This window comes from Coturnix japonica, chromosome 17, assembly GCF_054131305.1.
Source record: "Coturnix japonica strain WE chromosome 17, WE-NBRP24, whole genome shotgun sequence".
NCBI classification, from domain to species: domain Eukaryota; kingdom Metazoa; phylum Chordata; class Aves; order Galliformes; family Phasianidae; genus Coturnix; species Coturnix japonica.
The window spans coordinates 9,793,923-9,802,738 of NC_140679.1; the positions used below are offsets into that span (position 1 = coordinate 9,793,923).

An 8,816-nucleotide genomic window follows, 5' to 3' on the forward strand; every position below is an offset into this window, starting at 1 on the left:
TTTTTATTCACAGGGGAAAAGAGGTGTAGTCCAACATGAACATGTGCCTCTAAAATCTTTGTCAGTCTTCAAGGGAGGGAGCTGGAATTTCATCTGATTAATTTTTCCCCACTCTCAGTTCTCAGGAGGGTCACCGGCTGAGGAACTGGCAAAACTCTTTTCCCATTTTGTTTTCAACCTTTACCTTTTGTCAGCTCACTCTGCATCTTCTAGATCCCAGCCACCCCCAGTTTCCAAACACACCACCTTCTCACCCATCCTCTGCTCATACATGAGGTACCGCCAGCTGATGTTTATTCAGCTCAGAGAACAGCAGCGTATCTAACGGTCTTTAGTTATTAACACAAAAATCTTACCATGTGCTCACACCAAGACAATCTGGTACCATCACCCTTTCAGGTCATGCAGCAAAGCACTTGTTTGACTGCTTTTGAAAGATTCTTTTTCTTGCACTATCCCCTCAATACTCTTCATCTTATCTAGATGAGAACAAGCCACATCTGCTTACATCTCCTTCCAGATGTAACAGCCCTGGCAATCCTAAGGCATACTTCCTGATTGCACTGCTGCAACCAGCATTACACATACAGTATTGCATAATGTAGCCAAGTGTGGGAACAACCACACAGCCACAGGCAAGCTGTCACCTCAAAAGGAAAGTTCCTTCATGTTTTTCATGGCGCTGGGACTGCAGAGTGCATAAGTGAATTCAACATTCTCTGTATTATTACCAGAATTCAACAGGGATGGAACCTTTACAGCACAAATAATTTTGTTTGAGCCCAGGCTTTGAAGACTATAAACTATTTGACCATTGCACGAGTTAGAAAATAAATTCTAAGTCTTGAAATATTCTCTACATACTTAGGAGTAAAATGCCCTACATTTTGAGCAGTTCTGTTGGCAACACTGTGAGGTTGCTACCTCTGGCTTTGCACGTGCTCTTGAACCAGGAGGAGGATCTGTGCTCTTGTCCACTTAGAGAGCATTTGTGCTTTTTCTCATGAGTTTCCATTCTTTCCATGCTAAAGAGGGAAGGTGATGTGCCTGTAAACATGTTGTAGTTTAAACCTTCTGGTGCTGCACGCAGGTGCTGTGGGAGGGATTACCTTGTTTGTGGCAGTCTGGGCTGGGGGTGTGTTTGTGTGAAGATCTGCAAGGTGATATTTGCTCCTCCCAGACTTCTTATGGGACATGCACGCATGCAAGCAAATATGTAAAAGAAAACCCACTTCAGGTGTGTTGCATTGCTCCAAAGGAGTGTAAGAAAGGAAAACACCACTTACATAATAGAAGTATTCTCAAGAAGAAATTGTTTAATCACAAACACCTTTCAGTCTTAATAAAACTAAATTAGATCTTCTCTAACAGATCAGCATTTTATCCACAGTTGTTATACACACAAATAAAGAGAAAAAAGTAGATTATCGTTTTAAAATGTAGCATTGCTATTATAAAAGAAAGGCTGGATGTTCTGCTGGTACAGCTTCTCCCTCACAGTTTAGCATTAAACTGTGTCAGCATCTTCTCTAGCTTCAATGCTAGTGCCATGTTACCTTTAATCCTTAATTTTCCTGACATGAAGGCCATGGTTGGCTTTAGTTTACCTAAAAAGAAGACACAGAATCATCAGGAAAAGGAAAGGAACTGGAGATTGCGATATCATATAGTAGTTACTTTGCTACCAAGTTCTACTGTAAAAGCATCAGAAAAGAGGTTCAACAGATTGACTGGATGCTTTCTGAAGCTACGCTCTGAAAAGTTCAATAGCTACTGAACAAAGCAGTAGATATTTTTATTATAAAATCATGGACTCACAGAGTGACTTACGTTGGAAGGGAATTTAAAGGCCATGCACTTCCAGCTACAGCTCATCCAATTCCAAGACCACAAAGAGAGGTGAGCCTGTCAGCTCATCCATCAGCAAGATGTTTCCTGCCACCAGTAGCTGCCTCAGTTCTGCCAAACCCGTTTGTTACTCACCAGTGAACATCTTCACAAAGTCGCCACTCGACATGCTCATCACAACATCAGCAGCTGCAGGAGGCTTCCCAAACCCAGCACTCCCACTGCTGGTTTTCAGGTCAAGGTACCAAGTGCCTCCTTCATCACCTGAGTGGAACAGGGAGAACCTGTGGCAGCACCACAAGGACTGATGTGCCCTGCCCTTTGCTACCCCCGCCTGCTTTTCTCTCCCATCTTCGTGCTAGACGTGCTGGAGGTGCTGTGCCAGAAGCTGCCCCGCGCTCTCTGTGCAGACAAGGTCAGCCCCAGCAGATGCCCCACAGTGCCACAGTGTCAGGGGACAAGGCAGTGGCTGCTGGTGGAGCTGGAGGCAGCAGGGGTTTGGAACAGAACTACCATGCTAGCAAACAGAACTACGGCCAGCAGGGTGACACAGCAGAAATGAAACACCAGGAAAACACACCACAGTCCCCAAAAGAGCAGCACATGCTGCTGATGCAGAAAGCATCTCCCTGTGACAACAGCAGCAGGGTAAATCCCACATGTGCTGAAGTTGGCTCTGAAAGGCAGCATCTTATAGAGCACACCCAAAGATGTCCCTGTTCCTAGACCAGTTATAAAAGACAAGTATTTACATGTGAAAATACAGACTGACTCTTGCTAGAAAAGTGAGCATTTGAGAATTTTACAAGTGATGGTCTTACCTGACAATTCAAACTGAAAGACGCCCTGCGTGGATTTCACTATTTCTTTATTGAGTTCTCCCTGAATAACTCTGAATGTTTCTGCAACAGGCCCCGCTGAAGCTGATTCTTTATTAAGCTTGGCTCCACCTGATGCCTGTGAAGCACCTAAAAGAAACAGATGGATTCTCTGTAAAATGCTGGAACGCTCTATCTCACTTATCTTTCTAAGAATATATATGTTTTCAGCAGTTCTTCTGCAAAAGCTTCTAAGGTGTGAATCAATTCACTACTTTAATCAGCAACTTTCTACACTGCAGTGAATGTGCTCATTTAACATTAAGAAAGAGCATTTGCAATTTATAAGGCATGTAATGCTTAGCAGCCCCTAAAAGCCATGCAGAAGGTCAGTGTATCAGGAAATAATTATTCTACTCAGTGAATTGCTACTGTGTTGGAGATCTGGGCAGTTGGCAGTATCAGTTCCTGGCAGAAAAGTCTAAGTGCGCACTCACAAATAGTATTTTCAAGGGAACTGGGCTCTTTTCAAACTTAGCCTCTTTCTTTCCTATATTTGTTTTGGCACTCCTATAAAACATATTCAGTATTACTATTTGCCCTCCAATAGAAACATCACTATTCTGAAAAAGTGAACCTGATGCTTTTGTAAAAAAACAACTTCTCTATTTCATCTTGTAGACATTCACATCATGTACGACTGTGAGAACTTCATGTAGGAATAGAAGCTTCTCAAGTTCTCACACTGCAAGAAAGATGTAACACTCCTGCAAAATATGCTGATTGCTTGTGATTTTTTTACAGCAATATTTACTCATAATCTTCATACCACTTAACTCTGGTGGTAAAAAGCAAAAAGGTTGTTCAAAACAAGGTGCTGATTATGAACTGTGAAAGTTGCAGACACTAAAGTCACTTCCATAAATCAAACAGCCCAAATACAAGAGATTTTGCCACATAGCTTGAATGTAGTCCAAAAGTAACTTGAAATAGAGGAGGCATTCATTATCATCACAAATAATCGACATGTACATGCAGAGGTTGCCCTTCCACGGCCTTCTGATTATGTGGCTGTCATGTCAGTTTCAGCATCCAAGAAGAAGTCAGGCATCAGGGGGTGACCTAAAGGGGAGTTGAACAATAACAGTAAGCCCAAGTAAGGGTGAACAGCACAAACAGGAATCCATTCTGAAGGCAACAGCACCTCAATTTACCAGTAAATGAACTACAGGTTGAAAGAAGACGAGGTGACATGTTTAGGTTCTGGTACATTTAAAATCAGACCCAGAAGCCTCTTACAAATCCAGTCAGAAACATCTGAAGATGAAGAAACACTATCTCACTATTCGGTAAATAGTAATACATGCGCTTGTGGTGCAGGTCTATTTTCTTTTTGCTAATGGGTTTAAAATGTATATATATATATATATATTTATATAGGCATTGATTATTAGAGCCTCAGTGGACTATTATGTGCTTTCCCAGAATCCACATTCTCAAACGTGAGGCAAAGCATCTTTTGACTGAGTCAAAGGAATATATCCATATTTCCCAAATGGCCTTCCTTCCTTCGCAAACTTCTCATTTTAAAGATCTCTTTTACCTGGTGCAATTGCATAGACATCAAAATCCTTAACGCCTTCTTCTCTCAGTAGAACTTCATCAATAATGAAGTTTCCAGTGAAAGTTTTCGGCTTTGTTAAAATGCAATATGCAGCATCTGCAATTATGTCAGTTTTTCTGCACTGCTTCTCTATTCCGGATCCTCCCAGCATATCCATAGCAGCTGTATGTATGGCTGGAAAATTCAGAGGACAGGAAATTACAAGTTTAACACTAATGACATCACATACTCATCTCTTTGGCAAATGCATAAACTTTATTCTCCTCTCACATGAAAGTAAATCATGAGAAGACTAAACTGTGAAATACCATCAACCAGCGAAGAATGGTCAACCAGCAAACAATCCTCAAAGTGTAAAGATTCCCTTACTTGAAAAGTATTAAAGGAACCAAAAGAGGAATAAAGGGAAGAACTCCTTGTAATATTCATATTATTCAATGCTTCTATCAATACTTTCCACACAAAGACTTCCTCTGGCTTTATTCAGGACATGAAAAACTAACAGGACAACTATCTTTCTCAAAGTGAACGTGCATCAGCAATTAACATTTTCTGCAGCCATTACCATACTGAAAATCTCAATTTTAGCCCCACAATAACTTGTGAGATAACAAAGTGACTCTAAGTTAAAGATGAGAAACCCAATAGCACAAACTCAAACTTTTCCTGGCTTATGCTCCTCTACTTTCACATTACAGCCAATATTATTGTTCTAAATATAGCAAAACTATGGGCAAAGACTGATATGAAAAACCATCTACTGTCCTGCAATCTGCACATCCTTCCATTTCATATTTCATATTTCATACAAAGTGCTGCTGGTTTTCCATTAATTCATACATACAGCATCTTCCACTTTGACCCTGAAGTACCTCTACTACTCATTCACACTCTTACATCCTTTTGGCAGGCTACCTCTTTCACTTTTAGTTAAATCGAGAGCTCGTAACATCTCACTATCAGCATATTTTCTTGTTTCAAGGAGCTGGATGAACCAATAGAACCATACTAGCACAGTGTTAATCTCCAGCATTGAAGCTGATCACATATATATGATGTTCTTTAAATTAAAAACTTTGTAATTGTAATGTAGATACTACAGAAGTCACCTCTCTCACTCTCTAAAGTAGTTAACTTTTGTTTTGGCAGATAAACCTTTCAAAACAACATTTTTCTTCCTAGACTGAACATTACAAACTTTTATACTTCAGAACATGAACAGTTTTCATCAAGGAAACACTGATACATACAAATTTTGAAAGCTCACTTGCTGCTTCTAATGCTTTCAAGACACTGGTCTCTTTGTTCAGCAGCTACCAAACCTTCAACAGCAGCCCTGGTCCTCACTGACCCATGGACAATAAACTGGAGCTAGTATAAGATGGGCACACCAAGTTATTTTTCTGCTATGCGGCCCTTCAGTGTGCTGTGACTTGCAAGAAGTGTTGGATGGTTGAGTGAAAAAGCAATTGATTTCCCACTCAGCCAAAACTTTTTTTTTTTTTACATCTACAGAGGTACATATCTTGTCAGCTTCATCTATTTCCTGGCAATCTAACTAGCTGGGGATTCTAAATATTGACATAAATGTCCAATACTACTCAGGGATGGTGTGCAAACCAAAGTTTGAGTCATGTTGAAAGGAGCAGTGACAAGACAGGAGAAAAAGCAGAATGTGCTCAGGCTGAAGGCAAGTTTAAGTGAAAACAGGAAGGCAACAGTGAGAACTAGGAAAGAAAGCCAATACCCACACAACATCTTTGATCACAAAAAAATACACAGAAGTGCTCGGTGTTCTGAATCAGTCCTAAATAAGACCACCTGTATAGGACAAAACACAACAATTCAAAATAATCACCTGTTTTAGGCCATAAAGCATTGACAGCAACTTCTCCTTTAAATTCTTCTGCCATTCCCAAGACACACATGGACATGCCATATTTACAAATTGTGTAGGCTACAAAAAGCACACAAAAATCCCATATTTAGTAGGATACATATTTAGTCTACACATAGAATTTTATTTTTGAAGGATGTAAGTCACGGAAAAATCAACTTTCTGGGGTCAAAGCATCATCTTCCTAGAGTACAGAAACTCTCCCAGCTCCTACCACCCCCTTCAGATACAAACTGACCCTTTTACATGAGTATTGAATTGGGGAGGGAAAAAAAAAGGAAAAAAGCACGTTGTAAATCCTTTTTGTATACTCTGAGAAGGGGATGTTGCAGAGAAGGAACATGGACCTGCAAGAGGAGTTTAACCATGTTCCAAGTGTTGAAGTTTAAAAGATAATCCACAGGTTTAAGATGAGCAACATATGTTCTAGCCCAAAGACGCAATTGGGGCCTCCTTCACTCCTCAAAGATAATTTCTATTTAAAAAGACAGCAATGAGCTATATCGCTATCAAATCAAATGTGGAAGCATAGAGAAAAAAAGATTTTGCCTTCCTATCTCTATTGGGAATAGAAAACATGGTGTAGTATTAAGAAATCCTATGAAAAACTCTTAACTCTTACCTGCAGAACCTTCTTGGAAATATAAGCCTTTCACCACCACTGAAGACTTTTTGTACAATAATCCAAGGCTGCCCACAACAGAACTGCTGCATTCTCCAAAAGCAGAAAAGGAGTGACTTCTAAAAACAACAAAACCAACCAATTCTAACGTTTTGATACTCAGTGCAGCTCTCTGTAATTTAATTCTTTTGGCCCTCTGAACACAGAGGACCAGTAGCTCAACACGCTGTAAAGGCAAAGTCCAGGATCACAATCCCAATGCAGGGTGCCAAAGACAAGAGCCAAAAATCAGATTTTCAAAAATGACCATGATTTTCCTTAAGGCTTTCACAGTAAAACTCAGTTTGCAAGTAACTGCATTTAACCCAATAAATCCCCACAAGTCTGTCCAACCAACCAGCAGGCTGACACAGCTGTGCAAATGACTTGTGACTGAGCCCCTGTGTACAAAGGTGTCACACAGAGTGGAAGCACCAGTGAGATAAAAAGGAACTGGGAATATTGCATGAGCATATCAGCACAGTGTGAGGAGAACCAAAGTTCACCTGCAGCTGAGACTTGCAAGGGAAGCCAGTGGCAACTTGTTTATCTGCTATAATGTGGGTAGGAAGAGCATGAACAAGGGAAAGGCGTTGCTGAGTGGCATGGGTGATTCAGTGAGAGCAGACACTGGTAGTGCCTTGCTTAGGAACATGGTTTACCAGGACATGAGAAACTAGCCATAGATGAGAGGTAATCTTAGAACTTGGAAGGTTGGAAAAGACAATATAGTCCAACCTTCAACCCATCCCCACTATGGCCACTAAACCATGTCCTTCAGTGCCACATCTAAACCCTTCCTGAACGTCACCAGGGATGGTGACTTCACCACTTCCCTGGGCAGCATGTTCCAATGCATCATCAATCTCAGTAGGTAAAATCAAGCCTGGTGAACCTGATTGACTTCTGTGATAGAATGAAAGGATTTGAGGCCAAAGTGATAACAGCTGACACCATTCACATTAGCAAGGCTTTCATTACCATCTCTCAAAATACTTTTGTATCCAAGTAAATACATAATAGTCTGGATGGTTGAACAGCCTAAGGGGTAAGAGAAATGTTAATTGGACAGGTTCAGGGAGTTAGAATCATGCAGGTGGGCTCCTTTTGCAGCAGGCACGGCCGCAACCAGGGCAGCCCACAGGCTGCACCGTGGGCGCTTTCTGCACTCGTACAGGATCTCATGACTACTGCTTGCAACACACGGGAACGAATAAGGTCAACGTATGTCCCCGTTCATTAGCAGCGCAGAAATAACGCCGCAGCAGTCACTCAATTCAGATTCCACAGCACACCCACAGCCGCACTTTGCCCTCCGGACGTGCACACAGCTCGGCCCGTGAGCAAACAGCACCGAGCGGGACTCCGGGTCCAACCGTGCCTGGCCGCGGCCTCCACCCCGCGTCCCATCGCCCTCAAGGGGCTGCGGAGCACGCGTCTGTCCCTCCGCCCGGCCCCGGCCCCGGCCCCGGCCCCGGCCCCAGCTCTGCCCTGGCAGCTCCTGTGGCTCGGAGCTCGCGGCCCCGCCGAAGGAAGGAGGAAAGCCCAGGTCGCCTTACCCAGTGTTGGGCAGCATGGCGGCATGGCCATGGGGCGGCTGTCGGCTCGGCACGGGACGCGCTCCCCGCTCACACCGCCCTCTGCGCAGCCGCGGCCCGGGGAGCCGGGCGGAGCCAGGGCCGAGCGGGGCGGGATGAGGGGCGGGTGATGGAAGTATCGGGATGAGTTCCCTGCGGGAGTACACCTCGTTCAACCAAGCCAAAGCCTTGCACGTTTTCACTGACAAAATTAAAATCGCATCTGAGATCTCGCCCTCAAGGAAAGGACTGAATGACCAAACTGAAGTGACAACTGAAACGATTTATTATTGAAACAACCTGTCCTTATAACTATCGGTCTATCCACTACCACCTCGGGCCACTATGCGGGCGCCGACATGACCCCACTGCAGGGTGCTCACTCGTCATC

At 42.9% G+C, this 8,816-nt stretch overlaps 2 long non-coding RNA genes across 2 annotated transcripts; both read right to left on the reverse strand.

The window, feature by feature from the left end:
- Positions 1 to 1,296: 1,296 nt before the first annotated feature.
- Positions 1,297 to 2,112, reverse strand: LOC146758110 (uncharacterized). The gene is made up of 2 exons (XR_014935125.1): positions 1,984 to 2,112; positions 1,297 to 1,607 (listed from the first exon to the last, which is right to left on the reverse strand). It is a non-coding gene; the product is annotated as an uncharacterized LOC146758110 (long non-coding RNA).
- Positions 2,113 to 5,786: 3,674 nt separating this feature from the next.
- On the reverse strand, positions 5,787 to 8,510 carry LOC146758111 (uncharacterized). The gene is made up of 3 exons (XR_014935126.1): positions 8,408 to 8,510; positions 6,810 to 6,928; positions 5,787 to 6,247 (listed from the first exon to the last, which is right to left on the reverse strand). It is a non-coding gene; the product is annotated as an uncharacterized LOC146758111 (long non-coding RNA).
- Positions 8,511 to 8,816: the final 306 nt, after the last annotated feature.